This window comes from Malus domestica, chromosome 10 (genome assembly GCF_042453785.1).
Source record: "Malus domestica chromosome 10, GDT2T_hap1".
In the NCBI taxonomy this organism is placed as follows: Eukaryota; Viridiplantae; Streptophyta; class Magnoliopsida; order Rosales; family Rosaceae; genus Malus; species Malus domestica.
The window spans coordinates 824,973-839,037 of record NC_091670.1 but is presented as its reverse complement, the minus strand read 5'-3'; the positions used below and the strand labels follow the sequence as shown (position 1 = coordinate 839,037).

At 37.4% G+C, this 14,065-nt stretch overlaps 1 pseudogene; it reads right to left on the bottom strand.

Annotated features, from left to right (window-relative positions):
- Positions 1-4,443: 4,443 nt before the first annotated feature.
- Positions 4,444-14,024, bottom strand: LOC103411879 (BEACH domain-containing protein C2-like; annotated as a pseudogene).
- Positions 14,025-14,065: the final 41 nt, after the last annotated feature.

Sequence of the window (14,065 nt, the reverse complement as noted above, 5' to 3'; positions counted from 1 at the left end):
TTCTCTGGAGTGCTTGGACCTTCTCCTTTACAGTCTGTTGGTTCCTCTTTCCAGCAAGTCCCTTGTCAATTATGTAATCAGTTTGGCCACACTGCTCCATTTTGTCATTCAAAACAGTTAGAACGACAAGGCTGCCACATTTGTGGCAAGACAAATCATACTACCTGGTATTGTTTCTTCAATGATAAAGGTCCCAACTTTGGTGGTCCACACTACTCTCCAATGCCTCCTAGTGCATATACTCCTTCAACACCACATTTCTCTCCTCAATCCAATATCCAGGCTCTACACACAGTGTCTTCTCAATCTTCTTCAGCCCCTGCATCACAAATTTGGCTTACTGATTCAGGGGCTACAAACCATATGACTGCTAATTTCAGTAATTTGTCCATGGTAACTCCTTATCCCTCTAATGAGACAGTGCAAACAGCTAATGGTGAAGGTTTGCAAATTTCACATATTGGTAGTTCCATCATTCCTACACCTATGCATCCACTAAAATTGAATTCCATCCTCTATGTGCCTCGGCTATCTCACAATTTGTTATCAGTTCATCGCATTTGTCTTGATAATAATTGTTGGTTAGTCAGGACCGTGTAGTAATGGACTATACCCCATTCCATCACTTTCCAATCATCAACCATTTCCATCTCCAGGCAATTCTAAAGCTTCTGCATTACTTGGACAGCTTGTTAGCTCTAATCTTTGGCACAGTAGGTTAGGGCATCCTTCAAATACCATTGCTTCTATCATGCTTACTAAGTCTCATATCTCTTGTACAAAGGACATTGTTCCTAGGCTATGTCATAGTTGTTTAGAGGCAAATTTACTAAATTGTCGTTTCAGTCTAGTGTGCACAACTATGTAATTCCTTTCGAAACTATACACAGTGACCTTTGGGGTCCTTCTCCATGTAATTCCATTGATGGTTACAAGTATTATGTAACTCTCATTGATGAGTGCACTAGATATTGTTGGTTGTTTCCTCTTGTCAATAAATCAGATTTCTTTGACATCTTTGTTGCCTTCTCCTCCTTTGTGCAAACCCAATTTTCTACTTGTATTAAAATTTTACAAACTGATGGTGGTGGTGAATATTGTAACAATAAACTTCAAACTTTTCTTACCAATAAAGGTATCCTTCACCATAAATCATGTTCCCATACTCCCAAACAAAATGGTTTGGCCGAGCGAAAACATAGACACGTTGTTGAAACCACTGTCACATTGTTACAATCTGCCCAATTACCCTCTTCTTTATGGACCTTTGCTTGTCAAGCTGCTGTATATCTCATAAATCGAATGCCTACACCAGTGTTGAATAATTGTTCACCTTTTGAAATACTATTTAGCACTCCTCCTATTTTGACACATCTTAAGGTGTTTGGGTGTTCCTGCTTTCCTCTATTAAGACCTTATGTTCAGACCAAGTTGCAAACCAAAACTACAAAGTGTGTCTTTCTTGGGTATGCCTCAAAGTATAAAGGATTCATTTGTTTTGATGTGTTAAAAGGTCGGTTCTACATTTCTAGACACGTTGTGTTTGATGAGACTAGATTTCCCTACCCTCACTTGTCTGCATTGTCTAAGCACAAACCTGTGACATCCTCTTCTTCTCAGTCCTGGTCATCACTTTCAGTTTCTAATATGAATAATATCTTAGTTTCATCTCCACCCCACTCACCCCAATCACCTCTACCATCCACCTCTCCACTTAATGACATATTGTCTTCTCCATCAGTTTCAACAGCTAGCCATTCTTCTCAGTCCATTAATGCTCCTGCAAGTTCTCCTTCTCACCTCCCTGTGGACTCTGATTTTAGTCCGAATTTACTTCAAGTGGTGTTACCACTTGCTCCACTTAATATACATCCTATGCAAACTAGAAGTAAGAATGACATCATCAAGAAGAAGGCATTTTTCACTCAAGTGACTGAATCTCATGATGTGGATTTAACTTTGGTGGAACCTGCCACATATAAATATGCAATGAAGGTCCCTGTTTGGTATAAAGCGATGCAGGAAGAGGTTGATGCATTGCATAAACAACATACTTGGAGTCTTGTACATTTGCCTCCTCACAAGAACCTTGTTGGTTGTAAGTGGGTTTTCAAACTCAAAAAGAACTCAGATGGGACAGTGGCTAGACATAAGGCTCGCCTTGTTGCTAAGGGGTTTAGTCAAGAGCCTGGATTGGACTATGGTGAAACATTTAGTCTCGTGGTTAAACCAACCATTGTGAGGATAGTTCTAGCCTTGGCTGCTCACTTCAATTGGACTCTTCGTCAATTGGATGTCAAGAATGCTTTTTTGCATGGTTTGTTAAATGAAGAAGTGTACATGTCTCAACCTCCTGGTTTTGAAGATCCGGCACATCTTGAATTGGTTTGTCGTTTACACAAGTCACTCTATGGATTGAAACAGGCCCCTAGAGCCTGGAATGAACGATTTACAAGTTTTCTTCCCACTCTTGGGTTTCAGTCCACATATGTTGATTCTTCCTTATTTTTTAAGATTGTTGGTAGTGACATTGTGGTACTCCTCCACTATGTCGATGATATTATTCTTACTGGCAGCTCTCATTTAGGTATTCAACAAGTGATCCACTCGTTAACCTCTGAATTTGACATCAAGGACTTGGGGGAGCTTCATTATTTTTTGGGCATTCAGGTTCTCAAAACTGCTACGGGACTATTCTTGTCTCAGTCCAAATATATACTGGATTTGTTGCAGAAAGTTGAGATGGTTGACTGTAAGCCTTGTGACACTCCATGCTTACCCTACAATCGGTTGGTTAAAGATGATGGCACTCCCTATAATAATCCAACTGCATACCGGAGTATTGTTGACGCCCTTCAATACCTCACTTTCACTCGCCCGGACATTGCCTTCTTCGTTCATCAAGTCTGTCAGTTCATGCAATCTCCAATGTTGTCCCATTTTACAGTTGTCAAGAGGATTTTGAGGTATCTTAAGGGCACATTATCTGATGGCATGTCTTATACTCGCGGGGATTTACTACTGAAAGCATTTAGTGATGCCGATTGGGCTGGTGATCCCAATGATCGCCGTTCAACTACTGGTTTGGTTGTCTTCTTGGGAAATAACCCTATTTCCTGGTCCTCCAAGAAACAACACACTGTTTCTCGTTCCTCAACAGAAGCAGAATACAGGGCTATGTCTACTACCTCAGCTGAGCTTGATTGGATTCAGCAACTGCTGGGATTTCTGCATGTCCAGCCTGCTCATCCTCCAGTTCTCTTTTGTGACAATCTTTCAGTCTCATTGTTTCAACCTCATGCTAGGATCATCCCCTCATGAGTTTGCGGGGGCATGTAAGGATATAGACAGTGGCTAGGATTATGCCATATGTCCAAAGGTTGTGAAACTTAGTTAGATAGTTAGTTAGACAGTTAGTCTTTCATATAAGTACATCGGTGTAATTACTTTGACACTAAGAAAGATCAATATTACAACTTCTCTCTCTAAAATCTCTCTCTCTCTATTTCTTGAACTCTGATCTTCTCCTTCGATCTTCCTCTTTCTACATTAACAGAAACAACCAAAATGCCTCCAATTATGATAGTAAAAACAAGGAGAAATTAGATTCTCATCCTTCCTTTTGCTATTCCATTGATTAAAATCATATTCATTTTCAATTTTTTATCAAGGTCCTTGGGTATTAATAACATCATTAATTATTTCAATAATAAAATATTTTTTTATTTCTAAATATATTCATTTAATGTTAAAAATGTTACAATTAGTATATATATATTTATGACTAAATTTTTTATCATATATTTTTAGTTTTAGTTTGTACCCATTTTTAATTTGTAATTCTTTTTTAATATATACCAATTTTCTTTTCAGTTTTAATTTGTACCCATATATTAATTTCTTTTTGTGCCCATATTTTTTAAAGTTTATTTGTATTTGTACCCATATATTTTTTTTATTTGTACGTTTTATTTTGCTAAATGTACCCATGCTAATTATATGTACCCATTCATGTAAAACTTTTTAATCTTAAAAAGTACTCATTCTTAAAGATACTAATTTGTTATATGTAAAATGTACCTTTTTTTTTAATATAAAATCTATTCAATTTTTTTAATCTATTTTTAAACTTATATGGATACATTCTTTTTTCTTTGATTTTAAAATGTATCCATGTCAAGTTTAATCAAAGAAATTTACTAATGTTATTAAGCATAATAACTTCTTTTTTTTGTGATTTTGAAGAATGTACCCATATTTTGATACAATAATTTTTTTGGTTAATTTTGATGAATGTACCCATGTTTATATACACACACACACACTAGTATATTTATATTTTAATATTTTTAATCCCACAAATTATGATTTTTCATTTAAAATCTCATTTATATAAAAAACTAAAATTTCTAATTTTTAATTTAAAAAATATACTAACATACATAGAAATAAATTATCACTTTGATTTCAGGAACCTCGATAAAAAATTAAAAACCAACAAGGTTTCAATCAAAGAATATTCATAGTTAAGGACTGCATCCAAAGTCTCCCTAAAAACAAAGATAAAATCTGAAGTGACATATTGCCATAGAGTTACCCCAAAATCAAAGAAGAAATTTGAACGGTCAACCATAAGCAGCTCCAGAGCACTTCGTCTAAGGAGATATCTGTGACAACAAAAAAACAATGAAGGAAAGAAACAAGATAAGAAATACTCATCATTCATGTCAATTTAAACTACATTGATACTCATTCAAATCAACTATGACATCACCTTCGGCTGTATATTTGATGAAGGGACGACATCGTCCAACTGCGATCCTTTTCTTCGTCTCTCACTTCGATGCAATCTGATCCATCCACTGCATCATTGACCTCACTGTTATCAATTATAAAATTTATTCTCCTACTTGTCACCTCAAAGACGACAGCCAAAACTAATTAGCACATATCAATATACAAGATTAAGCCAAAGCACTGAAGAATATAAAGTCTCAGTAACTAATTCTGATACATTAGAACGACAACAAGCATAATGTCCTAATTTAGGAAACAGAATTGTCCAGCATCACACTTTTTATTTAAAAAAGAAGAAATTTATTTCAAACAAAAAAGTGTACAGGAAGTAATCCACCATCAAAGTTATTTTGTGGGAAACAAGTAACAAGTAAAAGACTCAGAGTGAAATGTTAGACCATGAAGAACGAAAGATTGATAGGTTCTTCAGTTCACTAACCCAAATTATACAAGTACTGCTAACATTTTCCAACTGAGGACCTGATTTGGAGTGTAAGTAAATATTCAAGAGCATAAATGGCCATCTCACACTGAATAGGACAACACTACTCACCCTTAAACACAACTCCACGAAATATGATTGAACTTTAAAAATATGAATACAACTTGGAATCTCCATGAGATATGCTTACATGTCCAAGCAACTCATGATAAACTAAAAGGAAGATCGACTGGTTCTAAACCAAGCAATAAGTACTTTCCAAGATAGGATGCTCAAGCTTCTTTCAATGATAAATTATAGAAAAGGCAGTAACCATTAGAGAAAGTAGACCCATAGATCTTACGTTTATCTGAATATTCAGATGAAATGAAACATTTGTCAAATTAGTTTTGTGCTTTGCCCATCAGAGTTAGCGGGAAACACTAAAAGATTTTGTTCAACTGAAAGATTACGATTACAGATATGAAAAAAAAAAAAAAACACTAAGACATTGAGTGCATACAAAAGGATGTCAGAGCCTAGGCTTTTAGACTTGCCTGGAAAGTTCCGCATATGACCTCAATGGTAGAACCATCAATGAAGGAAGTTCAAGAACAATTCTTTCATCAAGTACACTCGGAACATATCCAGGCGCAACTGCTGATGAACTTTCTCCTAAGTCTGGTTCACAAGAAACTTGTGCCTTGCCAAATTCTGCAGTTGTCTGCAGGCTTTGGTCAGCTGTTTCAGACAGATGTGGCTGATTCTCCCCACTTTGTTCTTCACTAGAGGTTCTGCCATCCAAATTATCAATTTCCCCTTGTTCATCATCTTCATTTACAGCTTCCACAGTTACTGCTTTTGCTGCCAGAATAGGAGCATTCGAGGAATGTATGCCATTTTCTTGTTCTTTCATCTTATTATGATCCTTGAAATTGGCATCAGCACCAAAATGATCAGAACCCTTGTAATTCCTCCGTACACATTGTCTCATCCTAGCTGAACTTTCCATAAAATCTAGCTTCCAAAAAACCTACAAAACAGTTATAAAATCTTTAGAAAATATAGTCCTAGATAAACCCTAGAAGATACAAAAGAGTGCACATTGCACGAGCAACAAATATATCAAATATAAAAGAATAAATTATTAAAATATAATATCAGTCAGAAAATCGAACCACTGTTCCAACAGGAACACGAGAAACAGATACGAATGAAACAAAATTTGGAAATCCGGTAAAACAAAAGTAGTTATCTCAAAACAATGAAACATACGGGTGCAGGCTTGCATAACTGGTCTCCAGATGGGTAGAAAAGACATTTCGTCTCGATCAAGCAATGCATGAGTTTGCACCACGAACGAACTCCATTGTCCAAACGATGACGGGTTATTAAATCGACTTGAGAGCGTCTGTCAACCTGGAAAGCAAGAAAAGAAAACAAATCAGATATCCTACCTCAATATGTAAAAGAATCTATGAGGACAAGAACTGGTGAAACCTCAGATCTTTGGATGTTTCTTGCTAAAGCAAAACTTGCAACAAGGACAGCAATAAACTTATACGATATCGCATTAAAATCTTTTCCGTAGACAGATTTCGTATCAACTGGCTGCAAACATTCCATCCAGGCAACTCCCATTGCTTCAGAAACATTCCATCTCTTCACCCGGTCCATGTCACTACCACTTCTCCGCTGTGCAGATGTGGCCATTGCTACAGCACCGAGACCACTCCCAGAACCAATTTTGGCATTACGTTCAAGATCACGAACTGCAGCCAAGGCAGCAGCTTTGTCCTTGGGTAGAGCCGGTAATTTGTTAGGCAGCTCCAAAGGTTTCTGAAAACTCAAAAATGTGTGAAGCTTAGTAGTTTTGCGCTCGAGCAATGAGGAGTCACGCCTAAGATGAGAAGTTGTTGTAGGAGCCGGAGTTTCTCCACCAGAGGCACCAGCAGCTATCATTGCCAGTGCCATTGCAGCAGGCGGTGGTGCAAAAGCAGCAGCCCAAGCTGGAGATATCAGAGCAAGAGCAGCCTGAAAGAAATACGGTCGAAATGTATCAAATAGTGAAGTAATAGATTTGAAGACAATGGACTCCACGAAAAAGCGGATAGTTTCAGTTCCAAAGAGACATTAAAATGGTCACAATAAGCCAATGATGAGGTCCACAAAGAGAGATTAAAATATGAGAGTTGCAAGAAGAAAACACCGAAAGTGCAGCCCTCCCCCAACATTAAAATTCAACCACCAAATTCTAAGTGCCTGAAAAAATTAATCAAGTCTACACAGAAATTGATATTAATTAGACAAACCTCTATTGGCAGGGCATCAGCAGCCAATGCACTGTTTCAACCGTAAGGGTTCAAACCATCAGCAGTTGCTAGTTCGTGAATGCGAGCCAAAAGTGGCCGCCACCTCAAAACAGCAACAAATGGTGCTACAATGCCCTCAAGGTACTGTTTACGGAGAGGCTTTCTATCCCTGCCAACAGCATGATACAACTGCAAGAACGAGGAAACAATAAATGTATCAGAAACGAATAATAACTGGTAAACAAGACAACCATAAAACCAGCTTTTCAAAGAGTGGAAGGAAAGCAATATCAAGACTCTATGATAGTGTGAAAGTCAATTAAAGTTAAAAATTGGTAAGTGCATAAGCTAACAGGTAACATGCAATACAATTTACAATTCACTCTAACATCGCAAAAACTGAAAGCAAACTTAACTCAGAATAAAGAACACAGGAAGCAACCAACACTCTCTGTCTCTTGGAATCTGAAATCGCCATGTTCAGAACAGGGGAAAGCACACAGCAAATTAATAACATGAATTAGTTGTAATGCCAAATTTCGACAAACATGCACATAATAAACATATGAATGCAGAAACATAAAGAACATGAGGAAACAAACAATAGGATGTAGCCACATATGTAACAGTAAGTTTTACCAAACATATGTAATAGTAAGTTAAACAGCCTCCTTAAAGTTTCCTTTTCACAACTCATGCTTTTGAGTTCTAAACATGAAGCTAGAGTAGTTGCATGTGGATTTTGGTTTATGAAACTAGTTCAAGACCCACCAAGGGTCCATGATTTACAGGGTCATGGAAGTTTCGTAACAGACCATTAGAGGACAATTTATTCAGAGCAATGCTTAACTCTGACTGGTTACTACCCATTATCTCGGGTGTGTGTTATTTAGAAGAATGTTACTCCTTTAAAAGTAGCACGTAACAAATGTAATCGTTATCCAAGAATAAAATTTCAGTCCATTTTACGGCCAGGAACCAGCAATTTGATAGAAACCATGGATTCCACTCTTGATTCCTATCAAAGTTTCATAGTCATTTTACCATCTAAGTTTTAAAGAATAAATAAACATAATAAGTTCTGGTTAAATCACCTCCACAACAATGCTGAGCGTGGTTGCCTCCCTTCTGATTTCCCATCATCTATGGTTACATTCCTCATAAGCAGATTGTCTTCACCATCATCTTCTTCCCTCATTGAAAGAAGAGCCATTCGGAGCATGCATAAAAATGGTTGGTCACTGTCCAATAACTGGTAGAGTGCTGCCATCCCTCCCATTCCAGTACCCGATCCACCTCCTATGCCAAGTCCACCACCAAGTCCCAAATCGTCTAATAATAACGCTTGGAGCATTGCAACAGACTTTTTTACCAAATGAAGCTCAATCCAGTTTCCATTTGCATCCTTCTCCAGTGCAGACATCCAAGATTCCCGACCACTGCCACCACCACCAAAGGCTGCTGTAGTTGAAGGATGACCAACACCATACCACAATCTGCTCCTATACTTCCACCCCAGAGCTAAATCCATAACACAGCTTCCATAGGATACAAAAGCACAGGAAACAGACCCATAAGGCTCAGCTGCTGCTGCAGCAGTAAGACGTTCCATCACTGCTGCAGATATTTGACCATTCGCATCAGCCATTGACGCAGGAAGCTGATGAAAATCTTACAAGCGTAAGCCCCAATAAAGATATTATTGAATGAGAAAAAACAACAAACAACAAGAAATACAAAAGTCAATTTAAAATGATAAATTAGCAAAGAAGATGGAATTTTAACGAACAACTATAAGATATTAACTACGAATACGCAGCAGAAAGAAAAGAGGAGGAAAAAAAAATACACAACTAAACCAAAAGGTACAAGAGGCGCAGTTGCTCAGAGTATGATTATGACAACCGAGGTAAAGGCAACAACATATTGACATGTTTTTTGTTTCTTTTATTTATGAGGGTGGGGTAGAAAATAAACCCTATAAATGGACAACTAAATGGAAAATATAATGTATGGAGAAATATTATAAACAAATGCTGTCAACATACATCAAGAGGAAGTCCAGAATCACTAGACAACGACTTGCGATCGCCCGAAGCTCCAACGGAATCTTCCACAACTGTACTAAGAGAATTTGAGTGGTTATTCATGGGAGACACAAGAGAAAGGGGAGATGGAGAACTATCTGGTGCACGTGAAGCACAAGATAGTTTGCTCTGCAACCATAAATGATCCTCGACAAGCATTAGAATGACAATTGAATTCTCTACCAAAGCCACAGAAAGCTGAGCAGCATTCTCTGCTTCTGCCTTAGCATCGCTTGGTGATAAACCCTCCGCTGCCACATTAGCAGATGCTGCAGCAATAACTTGAGTCTGGTGTGAAAAGAAAAGCTTGATGTAGATATATTGGTTTTATTTTTCAACTTTAGAATAAAAAAATAGCATATAGTTATTTTCTTACAAGTAAAGCATTAACTAAAAGTGCAAAATGCGATACAACCCTAGTACATGAGAAGTAATAAGGATAACAGAGAGAGAGAGAGAGAGAGTGGTTCCAATGAATTTCATTAAAAAAAATGAAAATTGGAGCCCAAAGAGGACGCAAAAGGTAAAAGAATAAAATACGAAGGATACCTGCACCTGGAGCTCTCTAGCAGCAAACCACCTAAAAGCCTCCTTTTAAATATGGGCAACGATTCTTCACGTCTTTCAAAAATAAAAGTAACCACCGGTTTAGGTAACCAATAAACCATTAGGATTCCAATGTGAGAAAAAACCACTAACTGTTATCATTCTTTGTTTTCAATTCAGACGCAAGTTCTTCTTTTTCATGAAAAACAAGATTTTTTTTAAAAGAGCTGAAAAAGCATGTTGTCCTGTTTAAACAGAAAAGCATGTTGTCGAGTTTGGAGAAAAAAGTACAAGTGTACAACAGCAATTGAAAGACTTATTTCATGAAACTTGACATCATTCACATTGCTAGAAAACTTCACATAGGTTTAGCCAGAGATAACACAATACCTAACTCGTTGGTCTCCAGTGCTTGAGCCACCCACAATGGAAAGCCACTCTGCACAATGAATTGTAGCTTCAATATCCTGTAGAGGGGAAGTGATCACAACATGAATGGGACTGATCAATTGGAGTAAAACTGATTCTAAACATCACCAGACTTAGCCTACATTGCTATAAGCCCAGGAAGGATATAGAGAATGAACAGAACGCGTAAAAATGCTGATATATTGCCCAATCAAATATCTGAATTAGTGAAGTTTAAAAGGTTGGATAACAACATTTCAAATATGGTAAGGCGTTAATAAAGCCCAATCAATCCCATTTGTCAGTCACAAACTTGGGTCGTGCTCGACAAATAATCTGGTGAGTTCAATTGTTTAAATAAGGCTTCTAGTTAGAATGGCGAGAAGTGCAACAAGAAGCAATAAGGACCTAAGACAGGGGATTAATGGACCACTGAACTAGAGTGAGCTGCTAAAGGGCAAAAGCGTGGAGAGGCTAAAATAACACAGAATGAGAAAGAATATGAACTTAAAAGGGTGATAGTAGATCAAACATTTTAAACAAGGTTAAGCACAAAAGATATCAAGTAGAGAGCCTAGAGTAATTTAGGAAAGTGGACACATGTAGCCCTCTTTAGATGAGTATATTTGAGTTCTTAAATTTCCATTTCAGGTATCTAACTTCATATATTACTTCCTTTTTGCAGTATTACTTTTGTGGCCTGAGTCGCAGTCAATCACTTTCAAACATGCAAGTAGGTTGATTAACCAGATCATCAATGTACTTGAAAAGCTAGCATTTCGAAAGATCAGCTTCTCTTAGCTTGAAATCACAGAAACTCAATCATACAAATAAGGAATTCATTTCAACATCTTTCCAAGACACTGACCTAGTATACATGGTTCAGAATCCCACTCCCAGTCAACATTAAGTCAAATGCTGAGAATAACAAGACATGCACAAGAAGCTATAGGAAACAGAGGACTGATATGAGCGAGCAAAAATCTAAAGTTTATATGCAGGACATAAAAATCACCATACACAGAGGCCACTATCATACAAGGTCAACCAAGTTAAATGATGAGAAAAATATATATACACACATAAACCTAACCTTCCAGCCATCCTTCTGGCGCATTGAATGCTCTAACATGATACACAGGAAATTGTGTATGAGGTCCTCTACATCTCCTGAGCTTGCAGAATTAGAATGTTTGCTTGCACCCATCTGTAAAACCAGGTAATACAATAGCGGTGTCATGGAGTTAGGTTATCTTCAAAGACCAATCGATTGAAACAGGTAAGATCACATTTCAGTGAAAAGTTAAACCTTATTACCCTAACTAAATGTCATATTAGTATTACAAAGATTTAATTACAGCCAGAAGGTAGTTTTGGGCTGGCTTAGAAAGTGAGAGATAGTGATCCCGCTTCCTATATTATATTCCACGATGGCTCGAGTCCAAAACCCCCCTTTATTAAAGGAAGAGATGAACCATGACCAAAAAGGCTGCCGATACATATCACTCTATAATTGCAATGCCAGATGTAAATGATAAGAAATTATATCAAGATAATGATAGAAGATACCTCATAGTTAGAGATAAGATCCTCAAGAATCCATTCAGGCCATCCCTCCATCTGTGTTAGACCACTTCTATTTTCTGAATGACTGCAAGCCAAAAACAGAAGATCCTGAAATCATATAGAAAGAAGAATCTCAGAACATGAAAGAACATCGACGAGAAAGGATTCAACAAAGAAACCCATGGAAGCAAGAAATTCAGCGTGCGTAAACAATTCTGGCCTCTTACTACATTAAATTTAAGAAGGCGAAAAACTCTTATTTATGAAAGTTGCATTCCATTTGTTCATACCAATTACCATAGACAGAAACATGGGAACATTAAAAAGTGATACCTGTAGCGCTCGGCTTTGCAAAGCCTTGGATGCATATGGAAGTGAACGCAAGAGAACCAAAAGAAGTTGCATATGTTCAAATTGATGACCAGAATCGTAGAAGTTCAGTCTGTCATCACTTGAAGAGGCATTGATCTGAAGAGAAAAAGAGAACAACTTTGCATGTTAAAATGTATGGCCTTTTCAGTAAGCACAAAATTATAGAATTAAACCAGTCTTCCCCTTGAAAACTACTTTAAGAGGATTTCAACACCAAAAATAAAAAGAATGTGCTTATGGTTTGTACGGAACACTAAAAGTGTACTCAATAATAAAATTAGCGGAAAGTTTAACCATGACAGTAGCAAAAGAATACCATAAGATGATCATAAGACCAAAATGTCAATCAACACCACACGACTAAAGTTCAAGTGCAGCAGAAATGCAAACTACAAATGTTTTGACTCATTCATGAGCCCTGATTTTTCAGCTTAAATTGTATGCTCAAGAAACACCTATGAAGAGGTAAACAGAGCATGAACCATATAATTGGAAAGGAACTTCATAAGATCCTTAGCCACAAAACAAAAATAACAAAGTTTGAATAGAAGGAAAAAATAAAAAATAAAATCTAGGATATAAATATAGTATATCATTAGTAATGAACTCAATTATTACTACTCCCATGTCTGGCCAATGAGTTTTTGCCAATAAATCATATGAAGGGCATGTAGAGATTATTGTTAAGTCACAAAATCGATCTTAGTAAACAAACCCATGACAGCATATGAGCACTGAAACAGAAGAATGTCTTACCGACGCCCCCAACAATGCGGTATACACATTGCTGGTCAGAAGCCTGTTTGGCGCCGCTTGGATAGCCTTTTGTAAAGCAAAAAGTAACAAAGATACTTTATCTTCAAACATGGTACCACCTCCATCATTCAGTGCACTACCTAGAACAGTGTTTGCCATATCCAAGGATGCTCGTGAACCAAATTTCAAATACCCTGATGCAACTACAGCACCTAAGAGACTGATGATGCCAACAAGCACCCCATCACTTTTGTCGATATTGTAAACATTATTCCTTGCATTGTCAGCACCGATGGATAGAGCTATACCACCCAGATTCTTTGTAAAGGTACTTTCTGCAGCAGAAGTCATTCTTCCAATTTTCAAATCAGGGGAAACAGCAACAGGACTGCTACCTCTGCCAGGGGTAGATTCACCAATTTTCTCATGCAAATTGAGTTCATTTCCCTCTGATGGTTCATCATCCTGAACTTGTTCATAAACATCCGTGTTACTATCTGGCTCAGGTCCTTGGACTGAAAAATTTTCGTCCTCCTTGGTCATGGAATCTGGAATAGTATAGTCACCAGCTTTGGCTTCTCGTTGCAGCAAAACTAGAAGGGTCTCTATACCACCAGAATCTATGAATGCCTCTGCAAACATCTGTGCTCTTGATTTATTTGGCTGTACCACTAACCTGTAAATCAGATGCAATACCCTTGCAACCTGGAAGACGAACGCTTTTTAGAGCCATATCAATATGAACTATCAAGCGTGCATTTACAAGAGAGAGATCGTACTTTCTTCACTGACGTCAACTT